This window comes from Triticum aestivum, chromosome 4B (genome assembly GCF_018294505.1).
Source record: "Triticum aestivum cultivar Chinese Spring chromosome 4B, IWGSC CS RefSeq v2.1, whole genome shotgun sequence".
In the NCBI taxonomy this organism is placed as follows: domain Eukaryota; kingdom Viridiplantae; phylum Streptophyta; class Magnoliopsida; order Poales; family Poaceae; genus Triticum; species Triticum aestivum.
This window is the reverse complement of record NC_057804.1, coordinates 524,141,378-524,163,110: the sequence shown is the minus strand read 5'-3', so window position 1 is coordinate 524,163,110 and position 21,733 is coordinate 524,141,378.

The window sequence follows — 21,733 nt, the reverse complement described above, 5'->3', positions numbered from 1 at the left end:
TCCTCGTTCTTGGAGTAGATGAGTATATCATCGAGATAAACTACGACGAATTTATCCAAATACTCCATGAAGATTGAGTTCATTAACCGAGAAAAGGTGGCTGGAGCGTTGGTTAAACCGAAGGACATGACGGTGTACTCGTATTGGCCATAACGAGTAACAAAGGCCGTTTTAGGAATGTCCCCATTTCTGATTTTTATTTGATGGTAGCCCAACCTCAAATCCATCTTGGAGAAGACTGAGGATCCAGCGAGCTGATCATACAGGTCGTTGATCCTGGGAAGCGGATATTTGTTCTTGATTGTGACCAAATTGACAGGTCGGTAATCTACAACCATCCGGTCCGTACCATCCTTCTTCTTAACGAACAGGACGGGGCAAGCCCACGGAGATGAACTAGGGCGGATGAAACCCTTTTTCAAGGACTCATCGAGTTGTTTCTTAAGCTCGGCTAGTTCTAGTGGTGCCATCTTATAAGGTCTTCTAGCAATCGGAACGGTTCCGGGGATGAGGTCGATTACGAACTCAACATCCCTGTCAGGTGGAACACCTGGCAATTCCTCTGGAAAGACATCCGGGAAGTCACAGACTACCGGCACGTCCTCAAGGTCTGGCAAAGGGCTGGCGTTAAGAGAATATAATTGTCGCTTGGCTATTCGGGTCAAGACATTGACTATCTTCCCCGAAGGATGGGTGAGTTGAACAGTCCTAGAGAAGCAATCAATTTTGGCTTGATGAGCTGACATCCAGTCCATACCCAAAATGATATTAATATCTGAAGATTTAAGGGCTATTAAAGATGCGAGAAAAACAAGTCTGTCGACTTGGATTTCATTTCCATGGCTTACTCTAGAAGTTTGCCATTTGGATCCCGGAGTTTGAATTACCATAGAGGTTGGCATATCACCGAATGCGACGTTATGCAAGCGAGCATAGTTTTCGGATATAAAAGAATGAGAGGCTCCTGTATCGAAAAGAACAGATGCCGGGTGGCAATTAACAAGAAGCGTACCGAGAACGACGTTGGGATCCTCTTGAGCTTCTTCGGCAGAGATACAGTTAACATGGCCACGTGAAGCGGTGACCGGCTTGGCGTGGAATATTTTCCCTGTCGGCTTGCCACGGCCAACAGCTTTAGCAGATTGATTGGGGTTGGTCTGGGGACACTCACGCATATAGTGGCCAGATTCCCCACATTTGAAACAAGTCACGGAACTGGTACGTGGAGGAGCATTATTGGTTGGACCCCCATAGGGCTTGGCTGGAGCAGACTGTTGAACGGGGCGAGGCGCCTGGAAAGATGGCCTCGGTGTGAACCTGGGTGGCAGGGCGGTGTTGGGCACCCACACGCGGCGCTTCTGAGGACCAGCACCGGATGAGGAACCCATGTCACGGCCATGCTTGCGTGTTGCGTCATAGTCAGTCTGACCAGTTTCAGCACTGATGGCTTTGTTGACAAGTTTCTGAAAAGATGTGCACTCATGCAGACGGAGGTCGCGGCGAAGCTCAGGACTAAGGCCCTTACGGAACCTTGCTTGCTTCTTGGCATCAGTAGACACTTCCTCAGTTGCATATCGGGCGAGATTACCGAACTCCCTGCTATAGGCATCAACAGAAAGTCGGCCTTGGGTGAAACTGCAAAATTCCTCACGTTTACGGTCCATGAGACCCTCCGGAATGTGATGTTCACGGAAAGCCTCGCTGAACTCAGCCCAAGTAGTGACATGGCCCGCTGGGTGCATAGCTCCATAATTCTCCCACCATAGACTGGCGGGGCCTTCAAGATGATATGCAGCAAAGGTGACCTTGTCAGCCTCCGCTACCAGCGCGGAACGCAGTTTGTGAGAGATACTGTGAAGCCAGTCATCAGCGTCGAGAGGCTCGACGGAGTGGTGGAACGTAGGTGGATGCAATTTGATAAAATCACTAAGTGACACCACGTTAGTCCTCTGATGGTGTGCTGTATTCTGTTCAATACGCTCCAACAAACGGTTGGTCTCCCGCTTGTTTCTCTCAGCTTCCATCATAACCTCGGCTAGTGAAGGAGGATGAGGCAGATTTACATCCCTGACTTCACTGCCTTCGGCCTGCTCTTGAGAAGCAGGGTTAGCGCGCGTGTTGACCATCCTAGGTAAACAAGACAATGATTTAGTCAGGATGATAAAATTCCGACATAGGATACATAATGTAAGGAATAAATCGGAATGCAAGATGATCATCCGTATGACATGGTAGATACAGTAACTGCTTCTTTTATTCCATCGTCATACACACCATACAAGGTTTAGTACAAGACCAAACAAAGTACTATTACGGTGAAAGAGGATTACATCTCATCGGAGGCATTCCAAGCTCCTATACATTATTTTTCTACTCCTCCGGAAAGAGTACTAACTAGGTCATATCCCACGAGTCACGCGGGACGATAGAAGACACAGCTAGTGCGAACTAGTGATACTACCACTAACTCAGACCGATCCATAGTAGTCCTCGTAGAAGTCGCCTCCATAGCCTGGAAGTTCAACATGATCATCCGGAAACAGACGGTCTCGCGGAGCTTGTGGACCATAGGGGCTAGGATGAGGCCTTGGACCAACAAACGGTGGCCTACGGGGACCGCGAGGTGGGGTGATGCCTCCTACATCACGCCAAACCATCACGTCCGGCAGAGCAGATCTCACAGGATAGAGATCGCGCATATCTGAATATCCAGCTTGCACCGCCGGTGCGAACCGAGTCAAAGTAGCCCAGTGGTCAGCACGGGTATTGAAGATCTCTAACCTTAAGGCCCGATTTTCACGGTCCTTATCCTCGAGCATCTCAGCAGTGGTGCGAGTCCGTGAATCCTCCTGAGTGGGGTCAGCATAGATAGCCTGGAGATACCCTTGTGCTCCCGGAAGTGATCCTGGCATATACCGGAAGTCAGAGTCCCGAAATAGACCAGATCTGACTCGCATAATGGTCATCATAGAATAGGCGGCGTCCTGCACAGCCATCTCAATAGTAACCCCGAGTCCATAGGAGCAGTGAAGAGGCTCGGTGGATCCAGGATAAGATGGAAATATCCTGACACTGCAGAGATACTGGCTTTGATTGAAGTCCCGGAATTGCTCTTCGACCGTGTACTCAGGATACCAGCGGTATCCAGCCTCAGTCATTACCCTGACCAACTTAGCAGTATGGCCGGGTACATCTAGGCATCGAGTCAGGCGAACCACTTGATTGAGGTCGCGAGTGGCCATCTGGAAGCACAATCATAATGCAAAGGCATTAGAACTTCTAGCAAAATTTCGGCAGCATAACAGCTGTAAATGCTCAAGAAGGATTTGAGACATTTGACAAAGGATTTCGTACATACTCAACATCATCATATCAAAGTTCTGAAACCATTCTAACAACATAAGGTGGTAGTGGAACTGAACTAGGCTTGTAACCATCAAACTTATAAGGTACTACTGATTAGTAACTCGTGATCCTGATAGAGAGAACAGATCCTAATTCCTTAACCCCCGGTGGAAGAATGGACTGACTCAGATCAGAAAGTCATAAGGTATAAGGAGTAAAAAGAGCCTTACGTTCCAACCCACAAACAATTCCCCTACATATAACTAAACAATTTCTAGACTCAACATCGACCAGTTTGGCTTGGAGAACCTACAGGCAGTCCGGCTCTGATGCCAACGCTGTCAGGACCCCGACTCGATGTCACATCGATCTAGCCGGTAACACCTCATATCACTTTGCGGCCTCACGCACGGTATTCCCACGGGTGTCGTCTTACCTTTTCCCGGGACCGTTTGCGCGTTTTGGCTCACGTATATGATAGTGTCGCTAGCATCCATATGATAAAGAGCCCGGGCTGACATGACTAGTCGTAAACCCAAAGTGGCACAGACTTACAGGGACAGGCATCCATGACCCAGCTTCGAACGTGTCGGTCATCAGCAAGTGGGTCCGGGCTGTAGCACTGGGCTAGCAGGACTCCGGTAAACCGGGCTGTAGCGGGCTAACAGGACTCCGGTACTCAAAGCGTGACATTTCCCCGAAGGGACAGACACAGGAACGAAGAAGGACACATGTCGGCCAGCCTAAGTGTTCCAGAGCAGTAGCAAGCTACCATGGCTCAGCGGTAACACTAGGAGACATTTCCCGGTAAGAGAGGCTACTAAAGATAAACAACTAGATAGTCAGATCCCACACATACCAAGCATTTCAATCATACACACAATATGCTCGATATGTGCAAATACAACAAAGCATCACAACATGACTCTACGACACAAGTACTTTATTTAAGGCTCAGGGAGCCATACATATCATACACAAAGGTACGGGTCTCACGACCCAACATACAAGTCATACAGTCATACAAACCAGCAGCGGAAGTAACTTGTCTGAGTACAGACAACTAGTAAAATAAAAGAGGCTTGGAAAGCCTAGCTATACTACGTGGTCCTTCACAAGCTCAGGGTCACCACCTGGGTCTTTAGCCTACTCGTTGATGTCAACGTCTACATAGAACCCATCAGAAGGGGTTGCAGCGTCTTCTGTAAAAATGTAGATTATAGCAACATGAGTACAAAGGTACTCAGCAAGACTTACATCAGATCCTACATACATGCATAGTGTCAAGAAGGGTTGGTGGAGTTATTGCAGCAAGCCAGCTCTGACTCTTGGCTAGGCTATCCTACGATACTCCAACTTGAAATGGTTTTGCGCACACGAGTCCACTACTCACCACTTCAATACACTACCGAGGATCCACCTCCGTCTTCCTACGGAAGAGCCATCCTCGGCACTCACACTTATCTTGAGGCTTTTAGTAGTTTCCATTTACTTGTCTATGAACTGTATAGGCAACCAAGTAGTCCTTTACCGCGGACGCGGCTATTCGAATAGATCATGTTAACCCTGCAGGGGTGTACTTCTTCATACATGTTTCCACCACTTAGCGTCTGCACACGACATGTGCTCGGCAGACTTCAAGCGAAAGCCGACATGGGTGTAGACCACGACCTACCTAAACACTTAAGCCTCTAGTCCAGGTTTATCGCCTATTCAGGTTCCATCCGCAGGGAGTCCGGCCGAGGTTTCCCATACGGCCCCGAACGATGTGAACAGGGTTCCCGAGATACCTAACGGGTATTCGGTACACCCGGCCACGTACCTACCGCATCACAGCCCACCCCTACGGTCAGCGCTGTCCACGGCCTCCAGTAGGCTACAAACACCAGAAACTACTTGCAACTCCTGGACAGAGGACTAGGGTGAATAAGAAGTCGAGCGGGGTCATATTTCAGGGCCCAATGTATGGTAGTAGCTGAATCATGGATCACGAACACAGAACTCAGTTCCTGAGGACGGCTGCAATGAGACAACCCACCATGTACTCCTACATGGCCTCTCACCGCTACCTTTACCAAATCGTGTTCACACACTTAGCTCACACACAGTAGGACAGGTTCACACGCCTCTGATTCATCCCCGATGAATCAGACCTGACTCAACTCTAAGCAATAGCAGGCATGACAAACAAACATGAATGAGTAGGCACATCAGGGCTCAAACAACTCCTACTCATGCTAGTGGGTTTCATCTATTTACTGTGGCAATGACAGGTCATGCAAAGGACAAAGGGGTTCAGCTACCGCAGCAAGTAACAGATGAATCGGTGTTGTCCTAATGCAGTAAAAGAGAGCAGGAGCGAGAGAGTAGGATTGTATCGGAATGAACAAGGGGGTTTTGCTTGCCTGGCACTTCTGAAGATAACATTGAGTCTTCATCAGTGTCAACGATCACATCATCGGTATCACGTCTATCGAGAGGGGACAAATACCGGCAACACAGAAAGGAACACAATCAATGCAATGCACAATATGATGCATGATCATGACATGGCAAAATGAATGTGTTTTGAGCCAATGCAACTAGCAACAGATTAAATGAAGTTGGTTTGAATACAAGATTCAAATTCAAACTCCATATGTGATTATTTAAGTGCCCTTTATTTGATTTGTGCTAAACAGCTGCTATAAGTTGTTCTAACATGCATGAAAATGGTACAGATGGATTCCTTGAATTTTTCTGATAATTTTTCATATATAAATTATTTAATTTGGAGTTACGGTTAATTTTCTATGAATTTTAGAAGTTTTAGGCATTTTCTGGAATTTCCTGAATATTTAGAATTAGAATAATTCCAGAAAATGAATTATGGCGTCAGCAGGTCAACGTGGCTGGTCCAGGTCAAACCTGGCCAGTGGGTCCCATCCGTCAGTGACTAACCTAACTAATCTAATTCAGTTAGCGGCCTGGGGCCCATTGTCAGTGTCTATTAAACTAACTAATATTTAGTTAACACTAATCCTAGCCTAATTAACAGGCCGGCCCCACATGTCATGGACACAGGGGGGGTCAAAGGGTCAAACCCCCTGGTCGGCGGGGTCAACTCGCCGGCGTTTAGCCGCCGGCGAGGCTAAACGCGGCGGTGCAGGTGCGGGTTTCACGTACAGGGCACCGTTCGGGGCGCCGTTGGGCGCTATGGATAGCTGGGAGTGGCCCGCGGCGAGTGGTGCAGGTAGTTGGGTTCGGGGTCGCCGGAAAAGGCGCCGGCGACGAGCTTTGGCGGTGGTGGTGGTCGGTGATGCACGGGCGCGTCGCTACGATGCGTCGGTGAGCAAAAGGAGAGGCTGGGCAGCACCTGCTAGGCACGGGGAGCACCACGAGCAGCATGGTGAGGCCAGAGGGGCATGGAGGCTATGCGTGCAGCAGCAATGGCGGACGGTGGCTTCAGTGCTCGTGGGGAACGGCGCTACAGCACGGGGGCGAGCACAAGGAGTTAGGGGATAAGGTAAGTGGCTCACGGCGAGTCAGACGGTGCAGACGGCGGGGCCGGGGAGGCTCTGGATGCGGCGAATCAAGCGACGGAGATCGCCGGCACCGAGGTTGAAGAAGACGTCCGGGGCGGCGATGCAGCGCTCCCCTGGTTGCTTGGCTCGGGGTGGACGAGGAGGACGATGATGCGGAGCTCGGGGATACGAAGAGGGAGCGAGGGAGTGGTTGTGGCTGCGGCGGTGACGAACGGCGGCGACGATGGCGTTCGGCCGTTCGCGGGAGAGGGAAACAGAGGAGGGGGAGGAGCACAGGGAGAATGAGAGGGGCCAGGGGGTGCGTGGCGTCTCCGTGGCGCAGGTCAGGACGAGGGAGGGCAAGCAGGAGGTGGCGGGAGGACGTGGCCGCGGTCGCTCGCGTGCGGGCACGCAACTGCTTCGGGGCGAGGGGAGGAAGACGACGGAGGGGCTGCGGTGGTGGGCTGGGCCAGTTGGCCAGGCCGCCTGCTGGGCCGGCCAGGTGGGCTGCCAGGTAGGTCCAGGTGAGTTCTCTCTCTCTCCTCTATTTTCTGTTTTCTATTATTTCTGCAACTGTAGGGCTTTATTAAAAATACTTAGGCATCTTAAAAAAATCCTGGAATAATCAAGGGCTCTATTTAGATTATTTCCAACAGCCCACACTTATTTTCAGAATTATTTGGGCATTTAGAATATTTTATAGCATTTAAATGCCCAAATGCAAATAGAGTATGATTTAATTCAGAGCCCAATATGTCCTGCAAAAATATAAATCATTTTTGGTAGATGCTTTCACCTCTAACCAGAAATGTTGAACATTTTTAGAGGGCATTTTGGGTTTAATGAAAAAGATTTTATTTTGACCCTAGTTGAATTCATTTGGTGCTAGGGTTTAGTCAATCCCCATTTCAGGTTTAAATGAAATTTAAACTGTCAGGACCCCGACTCGATGTCACATCGATCTAGCTGGTAACACCTCATATCACTTTGCGGCCTCACGCACGGTATTCCCACGGGTGTCGTCTTACCTTTTCCCGGGACCGTTTGCGCCTTTTGGCTCACGTATATGATAGTGTCGCTAGCATCCATATGATAAAGAGCCCGGGCTGACATGACTAGTCGTAAACCCAAAGTGGCACAGACTTACAGGGACAGGCATCCATGACCCAGCTTCGAACGTGTCGGTCATCAGCAAGTGGGTCCGGGTTGTAGCACTGGGCTAGCAGGACTCCGGTAAACCGGGCTGTAGCGGGCTAACAGGACTCCGGTACTCAAAGCGTGACATTTCCCCGAAGGGACAGACACAGGAACGAAGAAGGACACATGCCGGCCAGCCTAAGTGTTCCAGAGCAGTAGCAAGCTACCATGGCTCAGCGGTAACACTAGGAGACATTTCCCGGTAAGAGAGGCTACTAAGAATAAACGACTAGATGGTCAGATCCCACACATACCAAGCATTTCAATCATACACACAATATGCTCGATATGTGCAAATACAACGAAGCATCACAACATGACTCTACGACACAAGTACTTTATTTAAGGCTCAGAGAGCCATACATAACATACACACAAAGGTACGGGTCTCACGACCCAACATACAAGTCATACAGTCATACAAGCCAACAGCGGAAGTAACTTGTCTGAGTACAGACAACTAGTAAAATAAAAGAGGCTTGGAAAGCCTAGCTATACTACGTGGTCCTTCACAAGCTCAGGGTCACCACCTAGGTCTTTAGCCTACTCGTTGATGTCAACGTCTACATAGAACCCATCAGAAGGGGTTGCAGCGTCTTCTGTAAAAATGTAGATTATAGCAACATGAGTACAAAGGTACTCAGCAAGACTTACATCAGATCCTACATACATGCATAGTATCAAGAAGGGTTGGTGGAGTTATTGCAGCAAGCCAGCTTTGACTCTTGGCTAGGCTATCCTACGATACTCCAACTTGAAATGGTTTTGCGCACACGAGTCCACTACTCACCACTTCAATACACTACCGAGGATCCACCTCCGTCTTCCTACGGAAGAGCCATCCTCGGCACTCACACTTATCTTGAGGCTTTTAGTGGTTTCCATTTACTTGTCTATGAACTGTATAGGCAACCAAGTAGTCCTTTACCGCGGACGCGGCTATTCGAATAGATCATGTTAACCCTGCAGGGGTGTACTCCTTCATACACGCTCTCACCACTTACCGTCGTTTACACGACATGTACTCGGCAACCTTCAAGCGGAAGCCCAACGTGGGTGTCGGCCACGACCTACCTAGTCACCTAAGCCTCCAGTCCAGGTTTATCGCCTATCCAGGTTCCATCCGCAGGGAGTCCGGCCGAGGTTTCCCATACGGCCCCGAACGATGTGAACAGGGTTCCCGAGATACCTAACGGGTATTCGGTACACCGTGCCACGTACCTACCGCATCACAGCCCACCCCTACGGTCAGCGCTGTCCACGGCCTCCAGTAGGCTACAAACACCAGAAACTACTTGCAACTCCTGGACGGAGAACTAGGGTGAATAAGAAGCCGAGAGGGTCCATTGGTTTCGGGCCCAATGCATGGTAGTAGTTGATTCTTAAATCACACATACAGATCTCAGTGCTTAAGGTCGGCTTCAATGAAACAACCCACCATGTACTCCTACATGGCCTCTCATCGATACCTTTACCAAATCGTGTTCACCACACCACTCTCATTACCGACATAATCATTTCACTCTAGCCCATCACCCAGATGAACCAGACCTGACACGACTCTAAGCATAGCAGGCATAGCAAGGTAGGAACAACACATACATAGGGCTCAATCAACTCCTACACATGCTAGTGGGTTTCATCTAGTTACTGTGGCAATGACAGGTCATGCAGAGGAAATGGGTTCAACTACCATAGCACACAGCAGTTTGAATCGCGTTGTCTTAATGCAGTAAAAGAGAGCAGGAGCGGGAACATGGGATTGTTTCGATATGATCAAATGGTTGGTTGCTTGCCTGATGGTTCGATGCACTGATATGGTTCTTCGTTAGGGTAATCACGGTACTCCTCGGGGCAGAACCTGTCGCAAAGGACACCGATACACAACCATCACCAAACAATGTGCAGCAATATGATGCATGCATGAAACATGGCAATATGAGTGTGTTGGGCTAATGCAACTAAAACCAGAAGGGTTTGAACAAATTTGAATCAAGGATTCAAATTTCAAATTCAAATATGGCCTTTTAAAGTGCTTTTCCTTGTTCTGCTTAAAACATCAATTTAACTTGTTTGATCATGCATGAAAATAGTACAGATGGATAGATTGGATTTTTCTGATCATTTTTCATATATAATTTGTCCAATTTGGAGTTACAGAATAAAAGTTATGAATTTTTGAAGTTTAAATAATATTCTGGAATTTCCTGATTTAAATTAAATCTAGAAATTAATTACTGCGTCAGCCTGACGTCAGTGTGACGTCAGCAGGTCAACGGAACAGGTCTGGGTCAAACCTGACAGTGGGTCCCGCATGTCAGGGTGATTATTTTAATTAAGATTTGATTAAAACTAATCCTGTATAATTAGCAGGGCTGGGCCCCACCTGTCATTGACTCAGGGGAGTCAACCAGGGCCCACCCGTGGTCAAAGTCAAAACCGGCGACGCCGGCGTTTAGCCGCCGGCGAGCCAGACGCGGCGGCGGGAGTGGTTTTGGCCATTTCAGCCACCAAAGGGGCCGCGGAGACCACCGGAGTGGAGCTGAGGACAAACCGCAGCTCTTGGCGGAGTCCGTTGGGGTCGGGGTGGCCGGAGTTGGCGCCGGCGACGACTTTGGCGGCCACCGGGGTTCGGTCGAGGATGAACTTGGCGCTAGAGGGGTCGGTGAGGCTCGTGGAGTGGCTAGCTAGGTGCTGTGGGACTCGGTGAGTAAGATGGACACCATCTTGTGGCCGGAGTGTGGCCGGAAGCACCTCGGCGACGAGGTCCGCGACGGCGCGTGCGAGTGAGCTTGGTGCGCTCGCTGTGGTGCTCGAGAGAGAGAAAGAGAGGAAGGGGAAGTTAGCCCAGCTCACTGCGGTCTTGATGGAAAGGACGGCGTGGTCGGGGACGAGCTGCTGCGGCGGCGACGGCGAAGGGGATCTCCGGCGATGGCGGTTCGGGCGAGGTTGGTGCGGCGGCTTCGAGGCACGCGAGCGCTCGGGGCTCGGCTAGCTCGAAGGAGTAGAGGACGGCGGAGCTTCTGGACAGGGTGGCGCGGCGTGGAGACGATGGGGAGCACGGCTACGGCGGTGGTGCGGCGACGGTGGCGTCGGCCATGGCGTGGGAGCGCGAGGGAGAGGAACTGGGTGCGAATGGAGGTCTCCAGGAGGGTCGGGGCGCGACGTGGAGCTCGTCCAGGCCATCAGGGCGGCGAGAGGGGGAGGCCGGGCGGCGTGCAGCTGCGTGGCGAGCTGCGGTGCCGCCGCCGAGCACCTTGGCTGCCTGCCTGGCAAGCCAAGCAGCTCGCTGGAGCGGTGGCCGGGCTGGGCCGGCCAGGTGGGCTGGCTGGTGGGCCTGCGGTGGCGCCAGGTAAGTTTTCCCCTTTTTTCTGTTTCTGTTTTATTTAATATATATCTGCAACTTTGTTGAATTTAATAAAATACCTAGGCAACTTCAAAAATCACCAAACTATTCCTGGCCCATAGTTGGATTATTTCCAACATGAAACATTTTAGTTTGGAGATATTTGAGCATTTAAATATTTTATATTATTTTAAATGCCCAAATTCAAATATTTATGATTTAATTCAAAAACCCTAGGATGGCCTAGGAAAATGTGCACCACTTTTGGCAGAGGTTCTGAACCAAGACAAAAATGATGGGCATTTTAGAAGGGCATTTCAGGTTCATTGAAAAATTATTTTAGTAACCCTAGTTGGTTTCAGAGGGGACTGGGGTTCTGTCATCCCCATTTCAAGTTTCTGATGAAAGAGTAAACATGATGCAACACTCTAATGCATGACTAGCTAGGGTGTGACAATCACTCCGGGACCCCAAAACTGTGAGTAATAGTCCACGAAACGGCCAGAATCGGCCAAAACTGAGAGTGTTGATGACCGACACGTAAGCGCACTTTGGGGTTTAACAACTATGGAAATTGCTTCGGGACCCCGAAACGGTGAGTAATAGACCACGAAGCGGGTCAGAATTGGCCAAAACTGTGAGTGTTGACTACGGACACATAAACGCACCCTAGGGATCGTCAATCGTGGAAATCGCTCTGGGACCCTAAAACAGTGAGTAATAGTCCACGAAACAGACCAGAATTGGTCCAAATTGTGAGTGTTGATGACTGACACATAAACGCACCACGGGGTTCGTCAATCGTGGAAATCACTTCGGGAGCACAGAACTGAGTAATAGTCCAAGAAACGGGCGAGAATCGGCCCAAACTGCGAGTCTTGACTCTTGACGACCAACACGTAAGCACACCTTGGGGTTCGGCAACCATGGAAATCACTTTGGGACCCCAAAATGGTGAGTAATAGTCCACAAAACGGGTCAGAATCGACAAAAACCGTCAGTGTTGATGACCGACACGTAAAGCACCCCGAGGTTTGTCAATCGTGGAAATCACTCCGGGACCCCAAAACAGTGAGTAATAGTCCACGAAGAGGGCCAGAATCGGCCACAATTGAGAGTGTTGATGACCAACACGTAAGCGCACCTTGGGGTTCAACAACTATGGAAATTGCTTCGGGACCCCAAAATGGTGAGTAATAGTCCATGAAGCGGGTCAGAATTGGACAAAAGTGTGAGTGTTGACGACGGACACGTAAACGCACCCTAGGGATCGTCAATCATGGAAAACGCTCTGGGACACCGAAACGGTGAGTAATAGTCCACGAAACAGACCAGAATTGGCGCAAATTGTGAGTGTTGATGACCGACACGTAAACGCACCCCGGGGTTCATCAATCGTGGAAATCACTTCGGGACCACAAAAACTGAGTAGTAGTCCATGAAACGGGTGAGAATCGGCCCAAACTGCGAGTCTTGACGACCAACAGTAAGCACACCTTGGGGTTCGACAACCATGGAAATCGCTTTGGGACCCCAAAACGGTGAGTAATAGTCCACGAAACGGGTCAGAATCGACAAAACCGCGAGTGTTGATGACCGACACGTAAATGCACCCCGAGGTTCATCAATCGTGGAAATCACTCCGGGAACCCAAAACAGTGAGTAATTGTCCATGAAGCGGGCCAGAATAAGCCAAAGCTGAGAGTGTTGAGGACCTACACGTAAGCGCACCTTGGGGTTCACCAACTATGCAAATCACTTCGGGACCCTAAAACGGTGAGTAATAGTCCACGAAGCGGGTCAGAATTGGCCAAAAATGTGAGTGTTCACGACGGACACGTAAACGCACCCTAGGGATCGTCAATCATGGATATCGCTCTGGGACCCCAAAACGATGAGTAATAGTCCACGAAACAGACCAGAATTGAACCAAATTATGAGTGTTGATGACCGCCACGTAAACGCACCCCGGGGTTCGTCAATCGTGGAAATCAATTCGGGACCACAAAACTGAGTAATAGTCCAAGAAAGGGGCCAGAATTGGCCCAAACTGCGAGTCTTGACGACCAACACGTCAGCACACCTTGTGGTTCGACAACCATGGAAATTGCTTTGCGACCCCAAAAATGTGGGTAATAGTCCACGAAACTGGAAAGAATCGAAAAAAATCGTGAGTGTTGATGACGGACAGGTAAACGCACCCCGGGGTTCGTCAATCGTGGAAATCACTCCGATGACCAACACATAAGCCCACCTTGGGGTTCAAAATCGCTTCGGCACCCCAAAACAGTGAGTAATAAGTCCACGAAGCGGGTCAGAATTGGCCAAAACTGTGAGTGTTGACGACGGACACGTAAACGCACCCTAGGGATCGTCCATCGTGGAAATCGCTCTGGGACTCCAAAATGGTGAGTAATAGTCCACGAAACAAACCAGAATTGGCCCAAATTGTGAGTGTTGATGATCGACACGTAAACGTACCCGGGGTTTGTTAAACATGGAAATCACTTCGGGACCACAAAACTAAGTAATAATCCAAGAAACAGGCGAGAATCGACCCAAACTGCGAGTCTTGACGACCAACACGTAAGCACACCTAGGGGTTCGACAACCATGGAAATCGTTTTGGGACCCCAAAACGGTGATTAATAGTCCACGAAATGGGTCAGAATAGACAAAACCGTGAGTGTTGATGACCAACACGTAAATGCACCCTCGGGTTTGTCAGTCATGGAAATCACTCCGAAATCCCCAAAACAGTGAGTAATAGTCCACGAAACGGGCCAGAATCGGCCAAAATTGATAGTGTTGATGACCGACACGTAAGTGCACCTTGGGGTTCAATAACTATGGAAATCGCTTCGGGACCCCATAACGGTGAATAATTGTGCACGAAGCGGGTCAGAATTGGCCAAAACGGTGAGTGTTTACGACGGACATGTAACCGTACCCTAGGGATCGTCAATCATGGAAATCGCTCTAGGACCCCAAAATGGTGAGTAATAGTCCACGAAACGGACCATAATTGGCCCAAATTGTGAGTGTTGATGACCGACACATAAACGCACCCCGGGGGTCGTCAATCGTGGAAATCACTTCGGGGCCACAAAATTAAGTCGTAGTCCAAGAAACGGGCCAGAATCGGCCCAAACTGCGAGTCTTGACGACCAACACGTAAACACAACTTGGGGTTTAACAACCATGGAAATTGCTTTGGGACCCCAAAATGGTGAGTAATAGTTCACGAAACGGGTCAGAATCAACAAAAACCGGGAGTTTTGATGACCAACACGTAAACACATCCCGGGGTTCGTCAATCGTGGAAATCACTCCGGGACCCCAAAACAGTGAGTAATAGTCCACAAAACGGGCCAGAATCAGCCAAAACTGATAGTGTTGATGACCGACACGTAAGCGCACCTTGGGGTTCAATAACTATGGAAATCGCTTCGGGACCCCAAAACGGTGAGTAATATTCCACGAAGCGGGTCAGAATTGGCCAAAACTATGAGTGTTGACGACGGAGACGTAAACGCACCCTAGGGATTGTCAATCATGGAAATTGCTCTAGGACCCCAAAACGTTGAATAATAGTCCACGAAACAGACCAGAATTTTCCCAAATTGTGAGTGTTGATGACCGACACGTAAACGCACCCCGGGGTTCGTCAGTCGTGGAAATAACTTTGGGACCATAGAACTGAGTAATAGTCAAAGAAACGGGCGACAATCAGCCCAAACTGCGAGTCTTCACGACCAACACGTAAGCACATCTTGGGGTTCGATAACCATGGAAATCGCTTTGGGACCCCAAAACGGTGAGTAATAGTCCACAAAACGGCTCAGAATCGACAAAAACCGCGAGTGTTGATGACCGAGACGTAAACGCACCCCAAGGTTCATCAATCGTGGAAATCACTCCGGGACCCCAAAACAGTGAGTAATTGTCCACAAAGCAGGCCAGAATCGGTCAAAACTGAGAGTGTTGATGACCGACACGTAAGCGCATCTTGGGGTTCAACAACTATGCAAATCGCTTCGGGACCCTAAAACGGTGAGTAATAGTCTACGAAGCGGGTCAGAATTGGCCAAAACTGTGAGTGTTTACGACGGACACGTAAACGCACCCTAGGAATCGTCAATCTTGCAAATCGCTCTGGGACCCCAGAACAATGAGTAATAGTCCACGAAATAGACCAGAATTGAATCAAATTGTGAGTGTTGATGACCGACATGTAAACGCACCCTGGGGTTCGTCAATCGCGGAAATCACTTCGGGACCACAAAACTGAGTAATAGTCCAAGAAAGGGGCCAGAATCGGCCCAAACTGCGAGTCTTGACGACCAACACGTAAGCACACCTTGCGGTTCGACAACCATGGATATCGCTTTGGGACCCGAAAAAGGTGAGTAATAGTACACGAAACGGGTCAGAATCGACAAAAACTGTGAGTGTTGATGACCGACACGTAAACGCACCCCAGGGTTCGTCAATCGTGGAAATCACTCTGGCACCCCAAAAAAGTGAGTAATAGTCCACTAAAAGGGCCATAATCAGCCAAAACCGAGAGTGTTGATGACCAACACGTAAGCCCACCTTGGGGTTCAAAATCGCTTCGAGACCCCAAAACAGTGAGTAATAAGTCCACGAAGCGGGTCAGAATTGGCCAAAACTGTGAGTGTTGAGGACGGACACGTAAACGCACCCTAGGGATCGTCAATCGTGGGGAGTAATAGTCCACGAAACAGACAAGAATTGGCCCAAATTGTGAGTGTTGATGACGACACATAAACGCACCCCGGGGTTCGTCAATCGTGGAAATTTCTTTGGGACCACAGAACTCTGTAATAGTCCAAGAAACGGGCGAGAATCGGCCCAAACTGCGAGTCTTGACGACCAACACGTACGCATACCTTGGGGTTCGAGAACCATGGAAACTGTTTTGGGACCCTAAAACGGTGATTAATAGTCCATGGAACGGGTCAGAAACAACTAAAACCGCGAGTGTTGAAGACCAACACGTAAACACACCCCGGGGTTCGTCAATCGTTAAAATCACTCCGGGACCCCAGAACAGTGAGTAATAGTCCACGAAACGGGCCAGAATCGGCCAAAACTGAGAGTGTTGATGACCGACACGTAAGTCGCACCTTGGGGTTCAACAACTATGGAAATCACTCCGGGACCCCAAAACGGCGAGTAATTGTCCACGAAGCAGGTCAGAATTGGCCAAAACTGTGAGTGTTAAGGACGGACACGAAAACGCACCCTAGGGATCGTCAATCATGGAAATCGCTCTGGGACCCCAAAACAGTGAGTAATAGTCCATCAAACAGACCAGAATTGCTCCAAATTGTGAGTGTTGATGACCGACAGGTAAACGCACCCCGGGGTTCATCAATCGTGGAAAATCACTTCGGGAGCACAGAACTAAGTAATAATAGTCCAAGAAACGGGCGAGAATCGGCCCATACTACGAGTCTTGACGACCAACACGTAAGCACACCTTGGGGTTCGACAACCATGGAAATCGTTTTGGGGCCCCAAAACGGTGAGTAATAGTCCACGAAACGGGTCAGAATCGACAAAAACCGTCAGTGTTGATGACCGACACGTAAACGCACCCCGGGGTTTTTCAATCGTGGAAATCACTCGGGGACCCCAAAACAGTGAGTAATAGTCCACGAAGAGGGCCAGAATCGGCCTAAAATGGTGAGTAATAGTCCATGGAGCAGGACAGAATTGGCCAAAACTGCGAGTGTTGACGACGGACACATAAACGCACCCTAGGGATCGTCAATCGTGGAAATCGCTTTGGGACCGCAAAACGGTGAGTAATAGTCCACGAAACAGACCAAAATTGGCCCAAATTGTGAGTGTTTATAACCGACACGTAAACGCACGCCGGGGTTCGTCAAGTGTTGAAATCACTTCGGGACCACAAAACTGAGTAATAGTCCAAGAAACGAGCCAGAATCGGCCCAAATTGCGAGTCTTGACGACCAACACGTAAACACACATTGGGGTTCGACAACCATGGAAATCGCTTTCGGACCCCAAAACGGTGAGTAATAGTCCATGAAACGGGTCAGAATCGACAAAAACCGAGAGTTTTGATGACCGACACGTAAATGCACCCCGAGGTTCGTCAATTGTGGAAATCAATCCGGCACCCCAAAACAGTGAGTAATTGTCCACGAAGCGGGCCAGAATCGACAAAACCGTGAGTGTTGATGACCAACTCGTAAACGCACTCCGGGGTTCATCAATCGTGGAAATCACTCCGGGTCCCCAAAACAGTGAGTAACAGTCCAAGAAACGGCCAGATTCGGCCAAAACTGAGAGTGTTGATGACCGACACGTAAGCGCACTTTGGGGTTTAACAACTATGGAAATCGCTTCGGGACCCCGAAAGGGTGAGTAATAGTCCACGAAGCGGGTCAGAATTGGCCAAAACTGTGAGTGTTGTCTACGGACACGTAAACGCACCCTAGGGATCGTCAATCGTGGAAATCGCTCTAGGACCCCAAAACGGTGAGTAATAGTCCACGAAACAGACCAGAATTGGTCCAAATTGTGAGTGTTGATGACCGACACGTAAATGCACCCCGGGGTTCATCAATCGTGGAAATCACTTCGGGAGCACAGAAATGAGTAATAGTCCAAGAAACGGGCGAGAATCGGCCCAAACTGCGAGTCTTGACGACCAACACGTAAGTACACCTTGGGGTTCGACAACCATGGAAGTTGCTTTGGGACCCCAAAACGGTGAGTAATAGTCCACGAAACGGGTCAGAATTGACAAAAACAATCAGTGTTGATGACCGACACGTAAACGCACCCCGGGGTTTGTCAATCGTGGAAATCACTCCGGGACCAAAAAACAGTGAGTAATAGTCCACGAAGAGGGCCAGAATCGGCCAAAATTGAGAGTGTTGATGACCAACACGTAAGCGCACCTTGGAGTTCAACAATTATGGAAATCGCTTCGGGACCCCAAAACGGTGAGTAATAGTCCACGCAGCGGGTCAGAATTGGCCAAAACTGTGAGTGTTGACGATGGACACGTAAACGCACCCTAGGGATCGTCATTCATGGAAAACGCTCTGGGACCCCGAAACGGTGAGTAATAGTCCACGAAACAGACCAGAATTGGCCCAAATTGTGAGTGTTGATGACCGACACATAAACGCACCCTGGGGTTCATCAATCGTGGAAATCACTTCTGGACCACAAAAACTGAGTAATAGTCCATGAAACGGGCGAGAATCGGCCGAAACTGCGAGTCTTGACAACCAACACGTAAGCACACCTTGGGGTTCGACAACCATGGAGATCGCTTTGGGAGCCCCAGAACGGTGAGTAATAGTCCACTAAATGGGTCAGAATCGACAAAACCGCGAGTGTTGATGACCGACATGTAAACGCACCCCGAGGTTCATCAATCGTGGAAATCACTTCGGGACCCCAAAACAGTGAGTAATTGTCCATGAAGCGGGCCAGAATCGGCCAAAACTGAGAGTGTTGATGACCGATACGTAAGCACACCTTGGGGCTCAACAACTATGCAAATCGCTTCGGGACCCTAAAACGGTGAGTAATAGTCCACGAAACGGGTCAGAATTGACAAAAACAATCAGTGTTGATGACCGACACGTAAACGCACCCCGGGGTTTGTCAATCGTGGAAATTACTCCGGGACCCAAAAACAGTGAGTAATAGTCCACGAAGAGGGCCAGAATCGGCCAAAATTGAGAGTGTTGATGACCAACACGTAAGCGCACCTTGGAGTTCAACAACTATGGAAATCGCTTCGGGACCCCAAAACGGTGAGTAATAGTCCACGAAGCGGGTAAGAATTGGCCAAAACTGTGAGTGTTGATGACGGACACGTAAACGCACCCTAGGGATCGTCAATCGTGAAAATCGCTCTGGGACCCCAAAACGATGAGTAATAGTCCTCGAAACAGACCAGAATTGAACCATATTATGAGTGTTGATGACCGACACGTAAACGCACCCCGGGGTTCGTCAATCGTGGAAATCACTTTGGGACCACAAAACTGAGTAATAGTCCAAGAAAGGGCCAGAATCGGCCCAAACTGCGAGTCTTGACGACCAACACGTAAGGACGCCTTGCGGTTCGACAACCATGGAAATCGCTTTGGGACCCCAAAAAGGTGGGTAAAATAGTCCACGAAACAGGTCAGAATCGAAAAAAACCGTGAGTGTTGATGACCAACACGTAAACGCATCCCGGGGTTCCTGAATCGTGGAAATCACTCCGGGACCCCAAAACAGTGAGTAATAGTCCACGAAACGGGCCAGAATCGGCCAAAACTGATAGTGTTGATGACCGACACGTAAGCGCACCTTGGGGTTCAATAACTATGGAAAACGGTTCGAGACCCCAAAATGGTGAGTAATTGCCCAGGAAGCGGGTCAGAATTGGCCAAAACTGTGAGTGTTTACGACGGACACGTAAACGTACCCTAGGGATCGTCAATCGTGGAAATCGCTCTAGGACCCGAAAACGGTGAGTAATAGTCCATGAAACGGACCAGAATTGGCCCAAATTGTTAGTGTTGATGACCGACACGTAAACGCACCCCAGGGTTTGTCAATCGTGGAAATCACTTCGGGACCACAAAACTGAATAATAGTCCAAGAAACGGGGCAGAATCAGCCCAAACTGCGAGTCTTTACGACCAACACGTAAGCACACCTTGGGGTTCGACAACCATGAAAATCACTGTGGGACCCCCAAAACGGTGAGTAATAGTCCACAAAACGGGTCAGAATTGACCAAAACCAGGAGTGTTGCTGACCGACACGTAAACACACCCCGGGGTTCGACAATCATGGACATCACTCCAGGACCCAAAAACAGTGAGTAATAGTCCATGAAACGGGCCAGAATTGGCTAAAACTGGAGTGTTGATGACCGACACGTAAGCGCACCTCGGGGTTCAACAACTATGGAAATCGCTTCGAGACCCCAAAATGGTGAGTAATAGTCCACGGAGCGGGATAGAATTGGCCAAAACTGCGAGTGTTGACGACGGACACGTAAACGCACCCTAGGGATCGTCAGTCGTGGAAATCGCTTTGGGACCGCAAATTGATGAGTAATAGTCCATGAAACAGGCCAGAATTGGCCCAAATTGTGAGTGTTTATAACCGACACGTAAATGCACCCCGGGGTTCATCAATCGTGGAAATCACTTCGGGAGCACAGAACTGAGTAATAGTCCAAGAAACGGGCGAGAATCGGCCCAAACTGCGAGTCTTGACGACCAACACGTAAGTACACCTTGGGGTTCGACAACCATGGAAGTCGCTTTGGGACCCCAAAACGGTGAGTAATAGTCCACGAAACGGGTCAGAATTGACAAAAACAATTTGTGTTGATGACCGACACGTAAACGCACCCCGGGGTTTGTCAATCATGGAAATCACTCCGGGACCCAAAAACAGTGAGTAATAGTCCACGAAGAGGGCCAGAATCGGCCAAAATTGAGAGTGTTGATGACCAACACGTAAGCGCACCTTGGAGTTCAACAACTATGGAAATCGCTTCGGGACCCCAAAACGGTGAGTAATAGTCCACGAAGCGGGTCAGAATTGGCCAAAACTGTGAGTGTTGACGATGGACACGTAAACGCACCCTAGGGATCGTCATTCATGGAAAACGCTCTGGGACCCAGAAACGGTGAGTAATAGTCCACGAAACATACCAGAATTGGCCCAAATTGTGAGTGTTGATGACCGACACGTAAACGCACCCTGGGGTTCATCAATCGTGGAAATCACTTCTGGACCACAAAAACTGAGGAATAGTCCATGAAACGGGCGAGAATCGGCCGAAACTGCGAGTCTTGACAACCAACACGTAAGCACACCTTGGGGTTCGACAACCATGGAGATCGCTTTGGGAGCCCCAGAACGGTGAGTAATAGTCCACCAAACGGGTCAGAATCGACAAAACCGCGAGTGTTGATGACCGACATGTAAACGCACCCCGAGGTTCATCAATCGTGGAAATCACTTCGGGACCCCAAAACAGTGAGTAATTGTCCATGAAGCGGGCCAGAATCGGCCAAAACTGAGAGTGTTGATGACCGATACGTAAGCACACCTTGGGGCTCAACAACTATGCAAATCGCTTCGGGACCCTAAAACGGTGAGTAATAGTCCACGAAACGGGTCAGAATTGACAAAAACGATCAGTGTTGATGACCGACACGTAAACGCACCCCGGGGTTTGTCAATCGTGGAAATCACTCCGGGACCCAAAAACAGTGAGTAATAGTCCACGAAGAGGGCCAGAATCGGCCAAAAT